The sequence below is a fragment of the Ischnura elegans genome, chromosome X (genome assembly GCF_921293095.1).
Source record: "Ischnura elegans chromosome X, ioIscEleg1.1, whole genome shotgun sequence".
NCBI classification, from domain to species: domain Eukaryota; kingdom Metazoa; phylum Arthropoda; class Insecta; order Odonata; family Coenagrionidae; genus Ischnura; species Ischnura elegans.
The window spans coordinates 119601110-119620348 of NC_060259.1; the positions used below are offsets into that span (position 1 = coordinate 119601110).

The 19239-nt window shown below is 38.4% G+C and overlaps 1 non-coding gene across 1 annotated transcript; it reads right to left on the reverse strand.

Moving 5' to 3' along the window:
* Positions 1-9731: 9731 nt before the first annotated feature.
* On the reverse strand, positions 9732-9838 carry LOC124171943. Its single transcript, XR_006868021.1, has one exon. It is a non-coding gene; the product is annotated as a U6 spliceosomal RNA (small nuclear RNA).
* Between the last annotated feature and the right edge of the window lie 9401 nt (positions 9839-19239).

A 19239-nucleotide genomic window follows, 5' to 3' on the forward strand; every position in this document is an offset into this window, starting at 1 on the left:
CTCCTGGGACTCATCGCTAAGTAATTTCTTAGGATGATTGTGACCGTAGTCAGTACACTCACAAAAAAACCCTGGAAACTCCCAGGACCGCCTTAAAAACATCGTTATAAATTAAAAAGATGCCACAATCACGGCTAGCATGCGTCTACATCCTCCAATATTATCCCCCGGCAGCCTTCGTAAACGATAGGGGATAGCCGGTAGTTCTCACTGCTTGGTAAGGAGTGAAAACCCGGGCGGCGAAGCTCCCCCAGCTCCAGGAACGTCGGACGCACTCCGAGGAGTCAGAGGCGAGGAAAAACTCCGAGAACCCTCGGGCGGCGAATCCGCCCCGACACGCGGAGCACCCGAACGTGTGTCTTACGAGGGGGGAGGGCGACGATACCCCCTGGGCGGCGAAGCCGCCCACGGGCGAGGAACGGCGAAGCCGTTCCGAGGAGTCGATGGCCCGGGGGTACACAGGTAAACCTTGGGCGGCGAAGCCGACCACGGGCGAGGAACGGCTAAGCCGTTCCGAGAAGTCGACGGCGCGGGGGGACCCAGGTAAACCTTGGGCGGCGAAGCCGCCCCATCACGACGAAGGGCGATGCCGTTCCCAGGAGCCGACGCCTCGGGGGAACTCGGGTAACACTTGTGCGGCGAAGCCGCCCTCCCACGAGGAACGGCGAAGCCGTTCCCAGGAACTAGCGGGTCTCCGTCACAGGGCTACCTCGATATCTGGGCGGCGAAGCCGACCCCTGACGAGGAACGGCGAAGCCGTTCCGAGACGTCGGGGGTGGGACGGCGAAGCCGTCCGGTGGGGGCAGCCGGCGAAGCCGGATTCGGGTCGCCGATAACCCTCGGGCGGCGAAGCCGCCCACAGGCGAGGAACGGCGAAGCCGTTCCGAGGAGGCGACGGCTCGGGGGGACACAGGTAAACCTTGGGCGGCGAAGCCGTCCACGGGCGAGGAACGGCGAAGCCGTTCCGAGAAGTCGATGGCTCGGGGGGACCCAGGCAAACCTTGGGCGGCGAAGCCGCCCCTTCACGAGGAAGAGCGATGCCGTTACCAGGAGTCGAGCCTCGGGGGGACTCGGGTAACCCTTGGGCGGCGAAGCCGCCCTCCCACGATGACCGGCGAAGCCGTTCCGAGGTACAAGAGGGTCTCCGTCACAGGGCTACCTCGATATCTGGGCGGCGAAGCCGACCCCTGACGAGGAACGGCGAAGCCGTTCCGAGACGCCGCGGGTGGGACGGCGACGCCGTCCGGTGGAGGCGACGGCTCGGGGGGACACAGGTAAACCTTAGGCGGCGATGCTGACCACGGGCGAGGAACGGCGAAGCCGTTCCGAGACGCCGCGGGTGGGACGGCGAAGCCGTCCGGTGGGGGCAGCCGGCGAAGCCGGATGCGGGGGGGTTTTAGGGGGCGTAGCCCTCTAACGAGCGCGCGCAGCGCGGCGAGTCCCATCTATATACAGCCCTTGTGGTGACTGACTGATGGATACAAATTCCCGACCACTTCTAGAAGTGCTGGAGAGCTGAAATTTGGCACGCGTGCGGGGAAACCGAAATGATCCGGAGGAAAAATCCGAAAACCGGAAGTTTCCGCCACGTGTCGTCGCTAGGACGACAAAATGGCCGAAATCGGGCTTTTTCCGGTGACCGTCTTTCGGTTTTTATTTTACTGCGCGCGAACCGTGCGTGCCACACGAGTTGTTAATGCATTTTTTGAAAGCTGATGAACGTAGGCACGTAATTAAGTAAATTTATTAGTTTCCATTTGAGAAAATTACAGCCAAATCGGCGTCCAAAAATTGATATTTCGAAAAAAATTTCAAACTTTCCCCTCCCCTCAACTTAATTTAAGGTGTTGGACAACGAAAATGATTATTATATATGCTGATAACATCGTCTACGAAATGTAGGTAACACTTTTCTTTCATCGTGCTTGGTTACTCAGAAAAAAATTAAAGTATTCCGAAAATCACCGAAAATTACGATTTCCAAAAGATTAACACAAGGTTTTGTCAAGTTTTACTCGACTGATTTCTTTCAAACGTTGTAGTTACATGCAACTATGCATTGTCTTTCAGAAAACATAAACATCTAGTAAATGATTTAATGGGTTTAAACGCGAAAAAATAAAAATGGCGGGCACTACTCACTTTTTTCGGGGACTGGTTTCCTTTTTTTTGTATTACTCCTGAAATATGGAGTTCAAAGGGCACACTACTGTTAGATATGACAGTAAATGAATGTAGCCATATGGTATCGTCATCTTTAAACCCCCCGAAACCCCCTAAAAATTAAAATTTGCATATAAGTAGCCTTTTCGGGTATTTTTCGTCACGATTCCGCCACTTTCCCAAGCCTTGCCACTCATCACTACGGTATTGATGTGGACGACTGATGACCCCTGGTAGGACAAACCTATAAACCCCCGGTAAACCCACATACACCCCCCTAAAAATAAAATTTTGCATATTAGTCTACTTTTTGGGTACTTTTCGTGACTATACCACCGCCCCCAACGATTCATCCCCACGGAAATTATTTGAACGGATGGTGACCACCTGGAATACACACATAAACCCCCGGAATCCCCCTGAAATACCCCCCAAATGTAAAATGTGCCATTAAGTCTCCTATTTGGGAACTTCTCTCAAACATTACGCCGCACTTCCCGTCCCCTCTGAGCTCTAGATCCGAAATATTTGGTGAGGGCGAGCCACCGTAAACCATACGGGAAAAATACCAGAAAACCCCCGATCACCTCCTGGAACATCGCCAAAAAAAAATTAAAAAATTTAAAGTCGCCTTTCCGAGTAGTTTTCGTCACAATTTAACCAGTGCCCCCACCACTTATTAAAACCCCTGATAAGCCCGTGAAACCTCCCAAAACCATTTCCTAATAAATCGCCTCTCCGGTAAAAGAATCGTCAGACCACTGTTCCGCACCCCTAGGACTTATCGGCACGGAATTTATGAGAACGATTTCTGACCACTGGTTTAACACAAGTATTAAACCCCCGGTATTCCGTTGGAACCCCCGGCAAAAAATGAAAAACTTGCCATTGAGTCTTCTTTTATGGGTACTTGTCGCCACTATTACTCCGCATTGCACTACCCATTACAATCATCGCTACGTGATCACTGTGGATGATTGGTGACCGCATGCATAACACATTAAAACCCCCCGAATCCCCCAGGGCACCCCTCTCGGTGGAGAAGAGCATTAATGAGGACTAAGCGGAGCAGCCGCGGGGGGCTCCTCAATCCCAAGGCGGCGAAGCCGTTCCGAGGAGTAACTGGCGTAGGCGAGAAGGAGCTTCAGTAACCCTCGGGCGGCGAAGCCGCCCCGATGTTCAAGCGGCGCAGAAGCTGTGGACTCCCCCCATGGAAAAACGGTGAAACAGCTCCGAAATGCCTTCGCCCTCTGGGCGGCTATGGCGACCTTAGACGAGGAACGGCGAAGCCGTTCCGAGTATTAAGCGGGGTAGCCCCGGGGGGGCACACTCAACCCATGGGCGGCGAAGCCGCCCTTCAGCGAGGAATGAGTGGGGCGCCTCCCTACCCCCTGGCCGGCGAAGCCGGCCCCTAGCTGAGGTGTAATTATTCGAACTTCAAAAGTCTTCGAATGACCACAAAAGTAGACGGCGAAGCCGGGATCGGGGTTTTTAAGGGGCGGAGCCCCTTAACGAGCGCGCGGAGCGTGCGAGTCAATAATGTATATAACCTACCAGAAAAAGCAGAATTTCAAAAATCAAAAGCTGTAAAATTTCAAAATGCAAATGCAAATTGTTCACGCAAGAATACTATAATAATACTCAACATTATATTATTTGATGAATAAAAATTAAAATTCACAATAATTACTTCATTACTATATTAAGAAACTACTGATGAAGGCATTAGTAATGAATTATATAGCAAAAACGTGCATTAACACAATTAAATGATAATGTACATTTTTTTGACCCCTTAAGTGCCCAGACGTATCTTAAGATACATATAGGATTAAGTACTATGCAAATGTTAGAGATTTTTTGAAACATTTTTTTCCCGCATCAAATATGATGTCTAATCATAATTTAAGCAAAAAATGTAAAATATTTTGAAAAAAATCTCCTGGGCATTAATGGGTTAAATCCCGCGCTGAATCTCAAGGCATTGATTGGTTGACGACGACGATAGCGTTTGCTTTCATATATTTCGGTTTGATACCTCATTTCCATTAAATTTAATAATTCGAATGAAGCACAATTATGGGGATTTTCGTGAATCTATCATAAGTATTTACTTTTCTCTTTAATTTTCTCATTGTAATGTGGAGGTCGAGGTTTCCATATTGGCCTTGCTTTTGGTAACTCAGTGACCGTCATGCGCGCTCAAGTAATTACTTCCTCGGAGACCCTACCTGGGGGAAACATGAGATTCCGGTAATATTTTCTACCTTTCTGAATTTTTCCATCAATTTAATGAGTATAAGTGACATATTTTACAAAAAGTCGCAACAATAATGTTACAATGATTGATACTCTTTTGTGTTTAATTTTGGGTACTTAATTTCTGGTGACGCGTTTTTCCTTGCTATTAAATATTTATTAAGCCAATGGTGTCGGAAAAAAATCAGTATATATTTTTCATTTTTTTTCGGCTGTTTTTTTCTGAAGTGATACTTTGACCTCTGGCTCTTTGCATGATCTTGAGAATTAACTTATATTATTTCTTTCGTATCAGAAGACTTAATTATTAAATTACATCCTAAAAGAAATTATTAAAATACATCCTCCTGGATAGGTGTTGTGTCCTTATTATGGATGCCATATTTGTAACTTTCGTCTTTTTAAATAATTTCATCGTATTGATTTTATAATTTCATTATTGTTTTCCAATTCATATAATAGTACATATATTAAATGCAGAATGGTGTATATTTGCTATCAATTTTTAGTAATACCAATGAAGTCCAAGTAAGTCGTAAAAAAGGTATATATATATATAAGACTCAGCTCACTGTAATGATTTCCGGGAAAATTTTTAATATTGCTTGATCATATCTTTAAAATGTTTAAAGAATAATGAAAATACATTGAAATATCGCCAATGAGATAAGCGTCAAATAATTTGGAATTACCCGCTCTTGCATTTTTTTAATTATAAAAATTTCTTGACAATTACAAAGTTAATATTTTCTCAACGCCTTCCTCGAAATGATATTTCTGAGCTGAGAGTCAACTTTTTAGGTCTCCCCTTCGTTGGATTTTCAGATTTTTTTGTTATATTACCACAGGTCATGCTTGTGGACAACGACAGCGATTGCTTTTGGAGACAATTGTGGAGGTCCATGAAATGGACACCTGAAGGTTACTGCGCCGACAACTAGAGACTTGATTTATCGTGAGGAAGGGAAGAATGAAGATAGGAAGAAAGAAGACACCAAGCCTGAAGATAGTTGTTTTTTTTTTGCATTTTTTTGTTGCAATTATTGTACAGGGTGTTTGTATATTTTTTATTTATGCATGTATTTTTTCCAGCTATAGATAGGATTTGCGGCAGGAGAGTAGGGACTTTATATTGCGTCCTACCGTGGAGTAGAAATAACTCAGATTAGGCAGGTCTTCGTATATCGTGGCCACGATTCCGTATTTAGGCGTTAATTAATTCAGGCGTATAAAGAAGTATTTAGGTAGGCAGGGCTGTGCGAATGGATGAATGTGACTTTATGAATGAGTGAATGGAATGTGATTTTATGAATGAGTGAATGGAATGTGATTTTATGAATGAGAGGGTGGAATGTGATTTGATGAATGAGTGAATGGAATGTGGTTTATGAATGAATGAATGAATGATATTAGTAGTAGTAGTGCTTGATTGTTATGAATTGCTCATTCTTTTTTGTGTAGTTTTTTTATTCTTATTAATTTTGGTCGTAGTGTAGTGCATGCCCCCCTCAAATCCAAACTGTTCCCTCATCGTGGGGAGGGGGTGTAACAGGGATAAGTCATTAATTTACGCCAAATGCTTACAAAATTGCACCCTTATTGGGAATGTTATAGATTATTTTTTCTTTCAAAGTTTATGGTTTTTCCGCATCAGTTGCAAATTGTAAATGTTATTTGATAACATGCAAATATGACTTATCCCTGGCTAAAACAGTTGGTGCATTTGTGATTTGTATTTAAATATGTGAAATCATTGAATATAATATATTATATGACGCTGTGTTCTTTATTCCAGTGCTAAGTACTATTTGCATTACTGTTTTTGTGGTTTTTCGATAATATTGTACAGAGCCTTCTTTTATTTTTGTAACTATTGCTTGTATTTTTGCCAGCTATAGTTTAGACTTGGGGCAGGAGAGTAGGGATTTAATATTGCATCTGACAGTTGTTTAGAAATGACTCAGAATAGGCAGGTCTTCGTATTTGCGACCATGAAAATATAATTAAGTAACACCTTGACCAGAATAAATTGTAGCCATTGCTAAGGTCAATTTGTATTATTGTTGTTGATAATTTGTCTCGATTTTTTTAATGATATTATTTTAATAGCATTTAAAATTATTAATTTAAGAATTTTAAATACTATTAAATTGTGTGCATGTAATTTCTCCCTACTACTTTGTACAAGTAAAGGCAATAAAACTATTTTCTGTATACAATTGACTATGTTACAAAGGAGATGTTGTAAAAATAAAATATTTTATTGTTTATAAAAATAAAATATTGTGATTGGTGACATAAAATATTTTACATGTAATTTTTGTGAAAATTAAAGTGCTGGCACAAATCCAGTAAAATGGAATGTCTTTAAAGCATTGACAAAATTTTACATTCGCCAGTTGACAATTAACCTAAATAAAGTGAACATTTTCAGAAAGCATCCATCAAGTGCAATTACATTGGGCATATATTGTGTGCATAACTATATTTTAATTCATTCAACTGTATGCAAATAGGCAATTTGTTAGCATTGTTAATCCATTTTTGTGATGATAATAGGACATTGTTACACAAAAAGAATAATAACATGTATTTTTTTGGCTACAGTTTAGATTTGGAACGGGAGAATATGGGTTATATATTAATTATATAATGCTGTCGATGGTAAATAACTCAACTAGGCAGGCCTTTGGACATCGTGCAATGAGTCTATATTATGGCGTTAGTTAGTCTATATTCAGGCGTGCATGTTTAGGTATTTAGTTAGGTAGGGCTTTAACAATGGATGAATGTAATTTTGTGAATAAGTGTAATAGTACTGGTAATGCTTGATCAGTATAAATTGATTTTAATAATGTATGTTTTAATTTTTTATAACCATAGGGGTGTTCTGGGGACATAAACATCCCTCATATTTCTCCCCTGGAGGTAACTGTCTGCAACGCATCTGCTGAAAAGACCACAAACCCTCCAGCACTCCAATTTTCAAATTATGTTGTTACATTTCGTATATGTAACGACTTATGTATTCCAGTAATCAATGAATTGTTATAATGCTGAAAGATTATTTCATCGTTAAGTAGCTGAAAAGTTTGTAACGAGTGTATCGTTGTCTGATACCTCCGAAGCGACAACGACAAAAGAGAATCAGTAAAGGCAAACCGCATAACACCCAAACTCTTAGTACCTTTCTGGTTATGTGGCTGATTGAGAACTCGGCAGCGATCTGCCACGTCAGTTCAACCATGGCAATCAGAGCCTCATTTGCATAGCAAATTTGTATTGTGTTTTTTTTTAATATCTAACACTGTTTGACAGTAAGATGGAGGGGAAGGGGCTTTGGGATATTAGCCTCGAATATTTATACATATGAGATGAAAATATTCCAGGTTGGGCACGCACAGTACAAGACAATTTAATAAAAATCTTAACTAACTCTGAGGAAGGTGGTAGTTGCCCCTGAAAATTTATTTATTTTCATCTTTAAGTGTGTATTTTACTGTGTGCGCCCAACCTGGGACATTTTTGTGTAACACACATCATAGAGGAATATCCTGAAATATTTATACATATAATGGTAAGCAGGGGCGGATATAGGAATTTCTTTCTTGGGGGGGGAGGCACAAGCGTGACCGTATTCAGGATTTTGTTCTAGGGGGCACAAGGATACTTCGTAATACAAAGCGAACGCAATGATAATGGGACCGTATTAAAAATATTGCAAATTTTTTTGAGGGTCTGGGGGGGCACGGGCCCTCGTGCCCCCCTATGATGGTAAGTTATTAGTTATATTTATATATTGTCACTTCTTGGTAGGGTAAGGTAGGTACCCCAAAAAACCAGATGCAGTAATATCCAGTATTATATGTACATATTTGAGTGTGCAAGAGCAATCTCATATGGTCACTAAGTGTCATACATCGCCGTCGAGAGCGGCGAGACAATTCCCGCAGCCGCTCCCGTGCGAACTCCCGTCCCCCATCCAGCGACGGGCTATGCTGTTATCACGCGAGGTTTGCGGAGAAGGCGCATCGCTGTGTCCCCATGTAGCTTCGCGGAAAACATGTAGGGTAGTTGGTAAACGCGGCAAGCGCCCTGCAGTCAGCCGCCTTTTCATCACTGACGCCACCTCTGAACTGCAGCATCTCATCGACTCTGGATCGGACTTGTAGAATCCTGGAGGGAAAACTTCGCTGTCGCTTATATCCTTCATAAGTCAACTCTCTGTTCCTATGACCATGTCTGCGTCCTGAAATTTACACCCGATTTTAGCACTCTTGTTTATAACGCTATGACAGTTAATTGCGACAAAGTTAATGTCATAGTCATAATGTCAAAGTTATGTCATATGTCAAAGTTAATGTCATATGTTAGATTACCTTTCGGTCGGTTCTTTTCTTCACTGTTCATAAGATGAATGTATCACTATGAGAGTGCTAATCAATTTAGATATAATAGCTTTCCCTGAATTACTGCTCCTAAATTTACTTCATGTGATGTGAGGATTTACGCATGTGTGGATCACCTCGGGGTCTACATTTAGAAAACTTTACTCCTTAAAAAAATCCAGTATTGAATTTTTCGTAGTCACCATCATTATTATGTTGATAAAATAAACTGCATTCTTTTGCAATAATATTGTTTAAAAAATGAAAAAAATTGATCACTTCGGACTTGATCCCTCGCAAAATTCTCATGAAGTTACAGCGCATAGTATAGACCTATGCGGCTACGGAGCCACGTATTGGTAACAGGTAAAAGGTGAGTCCAAATATGAATCCAAAGATAGGAAATGATATCTGCGGAAATCAAAAAGAGAATTTTCTCCATTAAAATTTTTATAACGACAGCAGTGTTAAATTAAGTTAATATGCGTTTAAATGGATTTAAAAAATTGTTACTGCCATCCCATGTAACTGAAAAAAAAAATTTTGCCGAGAGGTTCGAAACACCTACTTCGGATTACTACCGCGGTAAGTCTGCTCCTTCACCACTAGTCCATCTCACACGTTGACTCAGAAGCCTCGCCTCGCCGGAATTTCTGTTTTGATTATTATCACTAGCCCCAGCCTTCTGGCTGTCTCCAGTGGATTTCTGTAAATGTGGTTTCTGCTATTTAAATAGTCATTTTCTTTTCAGTATTTCTGATTGTTTTTTTTTTAATTATGGGGAAGGGATGTGGTTTGGGATTAGGGCCGAGATTGGCGTACGATGTCTGGAGCCTGGGTCCGGGGTATAGTCCCAGAGATCTACTAATTTGTCGTTTCCTGTGCGTGTCAGAGATTTCTTGAATACATGAATATTTGCTTAAAAATGTGGAACGCTTCACGATTTTGCGTGTCATCCTTGCGCAGGGTCCATGCTAATCTTCTCTGTATCGTTCCAATTTTAGTATATGTTCCGCCGAAGCGAGTACGTTGACTCAGAAGGGGATTCATTACGATCTTTGTCAGGAAAGGGAATGAACCAGTATTCTAGTGTCACTAAATCAAACTGAATTTTAACACTCAGTGGCATTATTTGCTGTGATATTGCGGCGGATATTTTATGTGTATGTTTTGTTCGCTATCGCTTATCGAAAAGCTTCAGCGTTAATTGTAAGACAACATACTTCGACGGATCGGCCAGCTTACGAGAGAAGGTAAATTGACTTTCTGGACGTAGATTTATTATCTAGCATGAGCTGCACAATTTATGTGGTATTAAACACTGCACATACCTCGCATACATTTCCCTTTAATGATGTTGTTATAAAAAATATTTCGGGAAGTGGGAATGTTGTTCAAATTTCCCTCCCACTATAGAAAATACGAAAACTCGATTTCAAAACTGCGGCGAAAGTGGCGCCGCTCCATTTGTTGCAATTCTTTTGAATCTGACTGTACATATTGGTATTCCTCACAATGCCCAATGGAAATATGTTTTGTATGTAGTCTCACGTTCGATATATATCGAATATGCTTTTTCTTCAAATATATCGAATTGCTAGAACATAAGATTTTACATCCAAGGACATAGTTGACCAGGAATAATATAGTAGATACCCATAGACTGGAAGTTACACCAATAGGATTGCGGATTTCACAGTACAGATGGCATTATTTTCGAAAGATCGATTCGATACTTATAGCAAATACGCAAATTTGCATAACTTGATTGCTATATAAGTTGGACCAAAGAAATTTTGGGAATGGGTATATCATGATATTCCTCACAATGCCCAATAGAAATATGTTCTGTATATGGTCTCACATGCGATATATATCGAATCTTCATTTTCCAAATTATATCGATTTGCCTTAACATTTAGGATTTTACATCCACAAGCATTGATGACCAGGAATTATAGAGTAGATGACGATTAACAGGAATTATAATGTACAGCATTGCGGATTTTACAGTGCTGATGGCATTTTAATCGAAAGATCGAATCGATTATTGTAGCAAATACGCAAATTGGCATAACTTGAATAGTATATGCGTTGGACCAATGAAATTTGGTGAATGGGTACAACTTGGTATTCCTCATAATTCCCAATGGAAACATTTTTTGTATATAGTCTCTCATTCGATATATATCGAATCTGCTTTTTCTTAAAATATATGGAATTGTTATAACACATAGGAATTTACATTAACGGGCAAAGTTGACCAGGAATTATATGGTAAATGGCCATAGACCGGAATTAAAATCAAAAGCATTGCGGATTTTACATTACAGATGCAGTATAGTCGAATGATCGAATCGATTATTATAGAAAATACGCAAATTGGCATAACTTGATTCGTATATCCTTTGGACCAATGAAATTTGGTGAATGTGTACATCCTGATATTCTTCACAAACCCCAATCGAAATATGTTTTGCATGTTGTGTCTCATTAGATATATATCAATTCAGCGTTTTCTTAAAATATATCGAATTGCTATAACATGCAGGATTTTACATCCGCGGGCGTATTTGACCATGAAATATAGGATAGATGACCAAACGGGAAGATAAATCAATAGGATTGCGAAATTTTAATTTCACGTGTCAGTATACTTGATAATTCGATATGATTATGGTAGCAAATATGCAAATTTTCGTATCTGTCTAACTAATGATGTTAAACCGAAGAAATTTTATGAATATGTTTATTATAGCATTGTTCATGCTGCACCAATTAAATATATTTGCTTTCCAAGCCCCCATTCGACACATATCAAATCTACGTTTTTGTGAAATATATCATAGAATTTAACATCAACGGGGACAGTTGAACATTCTTTGCTTCTTTCTCCAATTCAAGTTTCTTAACCGTATTCATATATTTATTGTAATCAATTCGTTTTCTTGTTATAAACCTTCCTTAGATATAAAAAATTAGAGCATTGAGAGACATACATCGTCAGTGGAATCCGAACATTACTTCATTATTTGAGACATATATATTCGGATAATCATTTCATTAGTCTCTGTTCGTTTATTTTCTAAAAAGATGTTTTTAATTTCATTTAGTTTGCTGTATTCAAACATCATAAATAAAAAATGGGTGAGAAAATCACGAGGTGATACAATCCTACGGTAAGGGCAGAAATACGAAAAATCGGCTACATTTCATAAGTTCATCTACCATACACTATATTTTTCTACACAACGTAAATCATTCACATCAAAACGGTTTCCCGAAGCATTTATCACCGTGGTTACTAAGAAGGTCTTAAGTAATGTTGACTGTGAATGAGAGTATTGCCCGCCTATTTCACTCATTTAAACGTTATTGTGAATGTTTTATTAGCCATTTAAACCACTCATGTGCACATGACTCGACAACACTTGACACAACTATGTTCCCACCCCCCGTTTGATGAATTCAAGCGCCTATATACTCGTTCTTTTATATATCCAGATAGATTTCATCAAACAATAAAATGAGCCAGATATCGAATTTTTTTATTAATCAAGTAATGTAATATGATGAATTTATTGTGGAAACGTGGTGGAAGATATTTCTTTTTAAGAATGGCCCATATTCACAAGTTTTTGATATTACACGCAGTCAACAATTTTGTGTATGCCTGCTCTTTTTTCGATATATTTAATTATTTGGACGAATTAACTTAATTTTCAGTGCAATAAAGAGGAGAAGTAGTAAAAGAAAGCTGTCGGCGTAGATGACAAGTGCTGTTTGTAAAAAATTGGCGTGAATTGTAGCAGAAAACGAGAGAAATGTGCGGTTCGCCGTTTCAGCACGTGCGAAATTGTTCCTTTTTTTTCTCCATTCGCTTCAACCTCACGCCACACAGGTTCGAACGTCGACAAGTAGTAGAAAGGGTTAATATTTTAGGAAGAAACCATACCAAGGATCCCACTTAAGGCTTTGAAAGAGTTATTAGTAAAATTAGAAATTGCAATATTTCCACTGATTTTATTATAATAAAACTCAGTGGAAATACTGCAATGTTTTCCACTGAGTTTCCACTGCAATGAAACTTCCACTATATCTTGCCCAACATCATACAAGATACTTTGAAAGAGCTTATCGATGAAAAAATTTCAGTGGTCACTGATGAGCATGGAAAATAACGAATGGAATGGTGGTGAATGCGCAGTCATTTCCTGTAAATTCAACCTCATGAGCAAATACATATGTACACAGACAACAGCTTTCCCCAATAGCAAGCAAGAGTAGCCCAGCTGGCTCAATATTGTAAGAAATACAACTGACTCTGTCTACCATCTAAATGCTAAGGGAATGCTAAAATCTAAATTGTCTGCTAAGGGAATGTTTGAAACAATCAGAGGTTTGATCAGAGGAGAAAAATCAACAGTTTGAAACAAACAATATTGAGGTTCTCAAGCATTGTCTGCTAAGGGAATGTTTGAAACAATGCTTGAGAACCTCAATAAATATATTCCCTTAGCAGACAATGCTTAAGAACCTTAAAATAATATTTCTTTGATTAATCTGGCTTTGATGTTCCTCGGTCTTCAGGTGCAAGGGTCCAAATTCTCTCCTTGAATTAAGGCTCAAATGTGTGAAATAAAACCAATCTTTTTCAGGATAAAGTATCGAATTGTTTACTTTCACTATATTAAAATATTCAAACCTGAAATAGGATAAGTATTGGTAACAAAATTGGCACTCTTATATTTTAACATGAGGTATCTAGATGGGCACCACTGATTCTATGGCTCTGAAACAGCTTTTGATGGTAGATGCACCACTGATTCTATAGCTCTGAAGCTACTTTTGATGGTAGATAATTTGCTAGGAGGTTTTAATAGTACATAACCTGTGTTTGGCTACGAACAGCACTTAGGCAATAAAGTCGCAATTTTTTCCGTTGAAGGCTACACATCAGAACACACAGAGAAGAGAAGACTTCTCTTGCTTACGGTGCCTTTGCAAATCTTTTTCTATCAAAAGAATGAGAGGTCATTTTACTTTAGTCACAAAAAGTACAATGATTAGTAAACTTCCACATTCTAAAGGCTCATTTGCCTTACAAATTCATAAATATGTCATACCATCTTATGAGCAAATCAGTCATTCTCACTATTTTACCCACACGCGCTGTATTGGTTGCATCAATTTGCCTTTCTCAGCATCCAAAGAAAACTCAAACAGTATCTTGTATAGGGGAGACTGGGGCACAGTGGGACAGTTTTAGCATTTCATTTTTATTTCCCACAGAATTATTGGAAAATGGAAGATTTTGGTGCCATTGCTTAAATAGTATATTCCTCAACTTATTAAAAAATTCGCAAGTAATGCAACTAACTTAAAATAGTTGAAATACTCAAGTTTCTTCTTTGTTGAAAAGTGTCCCACTCTGCCCCAGGCTGGGGCAGAGTGGGACAGTGCACGGGGCAGAGTGGGACAGGCTTGCATTACTCAATAAAATACAAAGTTTAAATTAATTGAGGGTACAAATGAATTAATTAACATTAATAGGTGAAATATACATGCAAGCGAACATTTTAATCAAGAAATTTTTATTCAAGATACATGTGCAGATAAAAAATATTAAGTCATGTAATTATAAACTTTAAAACACTGCATGCAATGTTTTTCATCAACATTTAATTACGCTAATGGATGAAGTTCTGCCAACTGTCCTTGGTGGTAAATTTAGTCACTTTATTCTGAAACTGTAGCTATATCTTCCATTTCCAATCTTTTTTTTTTAGTTCTTTAATGTGAAAATGTTAAATTTTCTTGACATTTTATCGCTCATTTTTCAACATTTTCTTATGACCAAGCAGTTTTTTCTCTCTTTCCTTTGATGATATTATTTTATTTATTATTGATGATATTTTCCAGTCTCTTTTTAACTGGTGTTTCCGTAGGTATCTCCTATCTTTTCTTTTGTCTAGGATGTTTAGATATTAGCCTGCTAGATTTTGGACGTTATTCCTCAGGGGGGAAAACTCTGCTCTCTAAAACGAAGTTTCAACCCGGGTTGTCCTGGGCTTTCGAGATTTTACTCGGTTTCTAAGTGAAATTCTAAAGGTCCAACAAACTGATCTTTGACAGTTTCTTGGGCAAGGTCTTTGTCATTAAAAATACTTGGGTTAACAGGGCATATCCTGGTTGAACCGAAAGTAAAAATAATATGTATTATTAGATGTAAATGCTTTTTTATGTGCTGTATTCAACCAAGTTGCAAATTGTTATTCTCTCTCCTGGGTGGTTTATAGGCCATTTGCGGTCATTTCAATATTTTTTCAATAGGCCAAACAAACAATTATCTAATTGATTGCAGTGAGGTGACAAAGTAAAAAGTACCACCCATTCATTTTTACTAACTCAATAGTATCGGCAGAAATATATGATTCGTGGTTATGTAAAACTAGCAATGCAGGGTTTTCTTTAAAACATTTTGCGTGATCGATGAAATATTTTAAAAACAGTAAAAATAAATTGATAGCCATCCATTCAGAAGGACATGCGGCACCTACTGATCCCATGGGACACTTAAACAGTATTTTTTGGAGGAATTTCACTCTAGACAACACAAGAAATGGAGGAATTGTATTAACCTGAACCTTTATAATATAGCACAATGACATCGAGGAGTCTCTTTCAGAGGAGGTAACTTCACCTACTTGTTTTCACCTTTGAGGGCTATCACTTTTCCTGGAGTTGAACTGTAGTGGAACCACTTTCATCATGATTACACCTCCAGCGGAAAATACATGTTGACATAAAGAGCTGATAGATCGGAAAAAATGCACTCACAACCGTCCTATAGAAGCCCACGTCTCTGGCCAGTGAGGTTGCTTCTGGTTTTCGAAGGCTAATCGAAGGATTCCGCTTCAAAAAAACGTAAAATAAACCAACATCAGCGATGTCTTTCTGATCGTAAGATGGCGGGTATTTCTTTCTATTTCTCTGAGCTAACTCATATACTAATTTTTTCGTGCGCAGAGGAGACAGTCTGTGGTGCAGTCGTGCTGCAGTTTTAAGTCACAGTTTACTTTGGTGGTAATTTATTTTATAAGCTATGAATCTCAAAAATTCAATTTATAAATAATTTGAATTAAATAGATAATACGTAATAAACAATCTTGCCTCAAAATTCTCTTCAAAAATAAAGTTTTATTGCCTGTTTTTCTTCCTTTCACGCAAATCACTGAATGTTCCCAGAGCAGGCTTGTAGAAAGGAGGAATGTGGCAGCAACTATTGTTTATGAGACTCTTTCTTCTCACTACCTCAAGCTCGCTTCTGGCCAAGACTGAACTGTTCCTTACAAAGAGCACATCTATATAACAGATGTGGGATTCAGGAAATGTAGACAAATTGTCGCATACGATCGGGGTTCACACTAATTATTTACTCCGGCATTACTTTTCTCATGTTCATTGCTGTTGCCATTCTTTAGTTGCCATTCTCCTCACATTCACTAACTGAAATGTACTGCTTCAAATCCTAAAGCATCAATATGGAGCCAAAACATTATAAAGTAAGCATGATATGAAATTTGAGTGCGTTTAGGTAACGGATATTGATAGTACGAAGCTCCTGGGCTGTAATTCGGCATCAAACTGTGCCCCAATTCGAGTTGTCCCACTGTGCCCCAATCCAAGTTGTCCCACTGTGCCCCAATCCAAGTTGTCCCACTGTGCCCCAATCCAAGTTGTCCCACTGTGCCCCAATTTCAGATGTCCCACTGTGCCCCGCATGTCCTGAAGTCTTGTATTTGTCAGCAAAAATTTTAAACATGTTACTTTCGAAAAATATGTTTAGAAAAATATTAATAAGTCTCTAAATAATGTATTCACCAAGTCATTCCTTATGAAACTTGCTATAATTAAGAGAATTGCATAAATATTCATAACATGAAAGTTACGAAAATTATAGCAAAAAACATAATTTATAACATTTACGCGAAGCTACATAAGATTAGGAAATAAGATTTTTGTGCATTATTCCTCGTGATATGACTTCCTTAATTTTAATGCATTTGCCCTTTGACCGAGTAAATTGTTTAAATAAATCAATTGTCCCACTGTGCCCCGTGTCCCACTGTGCCCCAGTCTCCCCTACATTACGTACGAAACTTGCTAAATCCTTTCTTTGTCACGCAATCTTTCACTTGCCTCACTTATTCCTATATATTTATCTCGAAGAAATACCAAGCCGTACACCAGATATTGTTAATGGACTTACCTACAATTTTTATTGTAGTACTTTGACCAACAAATCCTTTGGAAAAGGAAATACGAAAATATTTTCACCTCATAACATATATCCTCAGAATTAATTATGAATTCTATAGTGACATCACATGCTATTTAATCAGAATGCAATCAGTAGGTACGATCTCTTTCTCTCTTTCAATTGCCAAATAAGAAACTTGGCTGTTCTTCTAATTCAAACTGTCTTTGTAAACACCGACACATTTTAAATTCGTTGATGAAGTCAGCAAAACCAGGTAATAACAGATTTTTATACCTACACTCCTGTTACACCTCCTTCCTTCCCTCCGATATGTAATTCTAGTATTTTTCATCAACTCACTTGGCTGGCACAAATCATAACAAACTCCTAACTCTGCTTTTGTCATTTCGTGAGGTGAATTCGTGTTTCAAACAAAAAGAAACTATATCAAACTCTATTATTTAATTTTTCATTTCGAGTGAAAGTTCGTTTTGGTAACAAGAATATTCAGATCAATCTCACTTTTTTAACTTTTGCTTTGCGAGTGCTGATATCGCGTTTGTAGAAGAAAAAACATGTAAAACTCACTTTTTTAATATTTTCATATGAACTCATATGAAAGACACTATAATTTTTTTCATTTTTAGTAGTGAATTCACGTTTGTAACAAGAATATTCATATCAGACTCACCTTTTTAATTTTTTCATTTTGAGTGAAAAATTCGTATTTTTATCAAATTCACTTTCTTAATTTTTTCATTTCGAGCGGTGAATTTGTGTTTGTAACAAGAAAAACTCTATCAAACTCACTTTTTTAAATTTTTTATTTTGAGTAGTGAATTCGCGTTTGTTACAAGAATATTCTCATCAAACTCACTTTTTTTAATTTTTTCAATTCGAGAGGTGAAATTGCGTTTTTAACAAGATATACTCACTTTTTTTTTACTTTCATTTTTAAAAATGAATTCGCCTTTGTAACAAGAATATCGAAATCACTTCTTTAATTTTCCCGTTTCGAGTGGTGAAATCGCGTTTGTAACACAAATAGTAATACCAAATTCACCTAAATGTTTTTATTTGGAGCGGTCAATTAGTGTTTGTAACAAGAAAAACCATATAAAACTCACTTTTTTAATGTTTTCATTTTGAGAAGTGAATTTGAGTTTGTAATAGGAATATTCATTCAATTTCACTTTTTTAATTCTTTCAATTCGAGTGGTGTATTTGCGTTTGTAACAAAAAAATATTGATATCAATCTCACCTTTTTAATTTTTTTATTTCGAGTGTTGAATTCGTGTTTCTAAGAAGAACATTCATATAAAACTGACATTTTTCATTTTATCATTCCCGGTAGAGAACTAGCGTTTATTAGTAAGAATATTCATACCAAACTAACCTTTTTATATTTTTAAATTTAATTTTTTAAATGACCTTGAACGGTCAATAACCTTGAATGACCTTACCCGGTTAAGGACCTTGACGGACCTTAAAGAGTTAATGACTTTGAATTACCTTCAACGGTAAATGACCTTGAATGACATTGAACGATCAATAGCCTTGAATGACCTTGAACGGTGAATGACCTTGAATGACCTTGAAAGGTCAATGACTTTGAATGACCTTGAAAGGTCAATGACCTTGAATGACATTGAACGATCAATAGCCTTGGGTGACCTTGAACGGTTAATGATCTTGAATGACCTTGAACGGTCAATGACCTTGAATGACCTTGAAAGGTCAATGACCTTGAATGACCTTAAAAAGGTCAATGATCTTGAATGGCCTTGAACGATCAATAGCCTTGAATGACCTTGAACGGTCAATGACCTTGAATGACCTTGAACGGTCAATGACCTTGAATGACCTTGAAAGGTCAATGGCCTCGAATGACCTTGAAATGTCAATGACCTTCATTGACTTTTGTTCATGTCCTTCAGTGACCTCGCAAAGGGACAACAGATCGTAGAATATTTTAAGCTATTAAAGCATTAGAAATGAAACTTATCACCGATATCCAACCTACCCAACCTAACCCATTATATTCATATCAAACTCATATTTTTAAATTTTTCATTTCGAGTGAATAGTTGCGTTTGTAACAAGAATATTCATATCAAACTCACTTTTTTAATTTTTTCAATTCGAGTTGTTAACTCGTGTTTGTG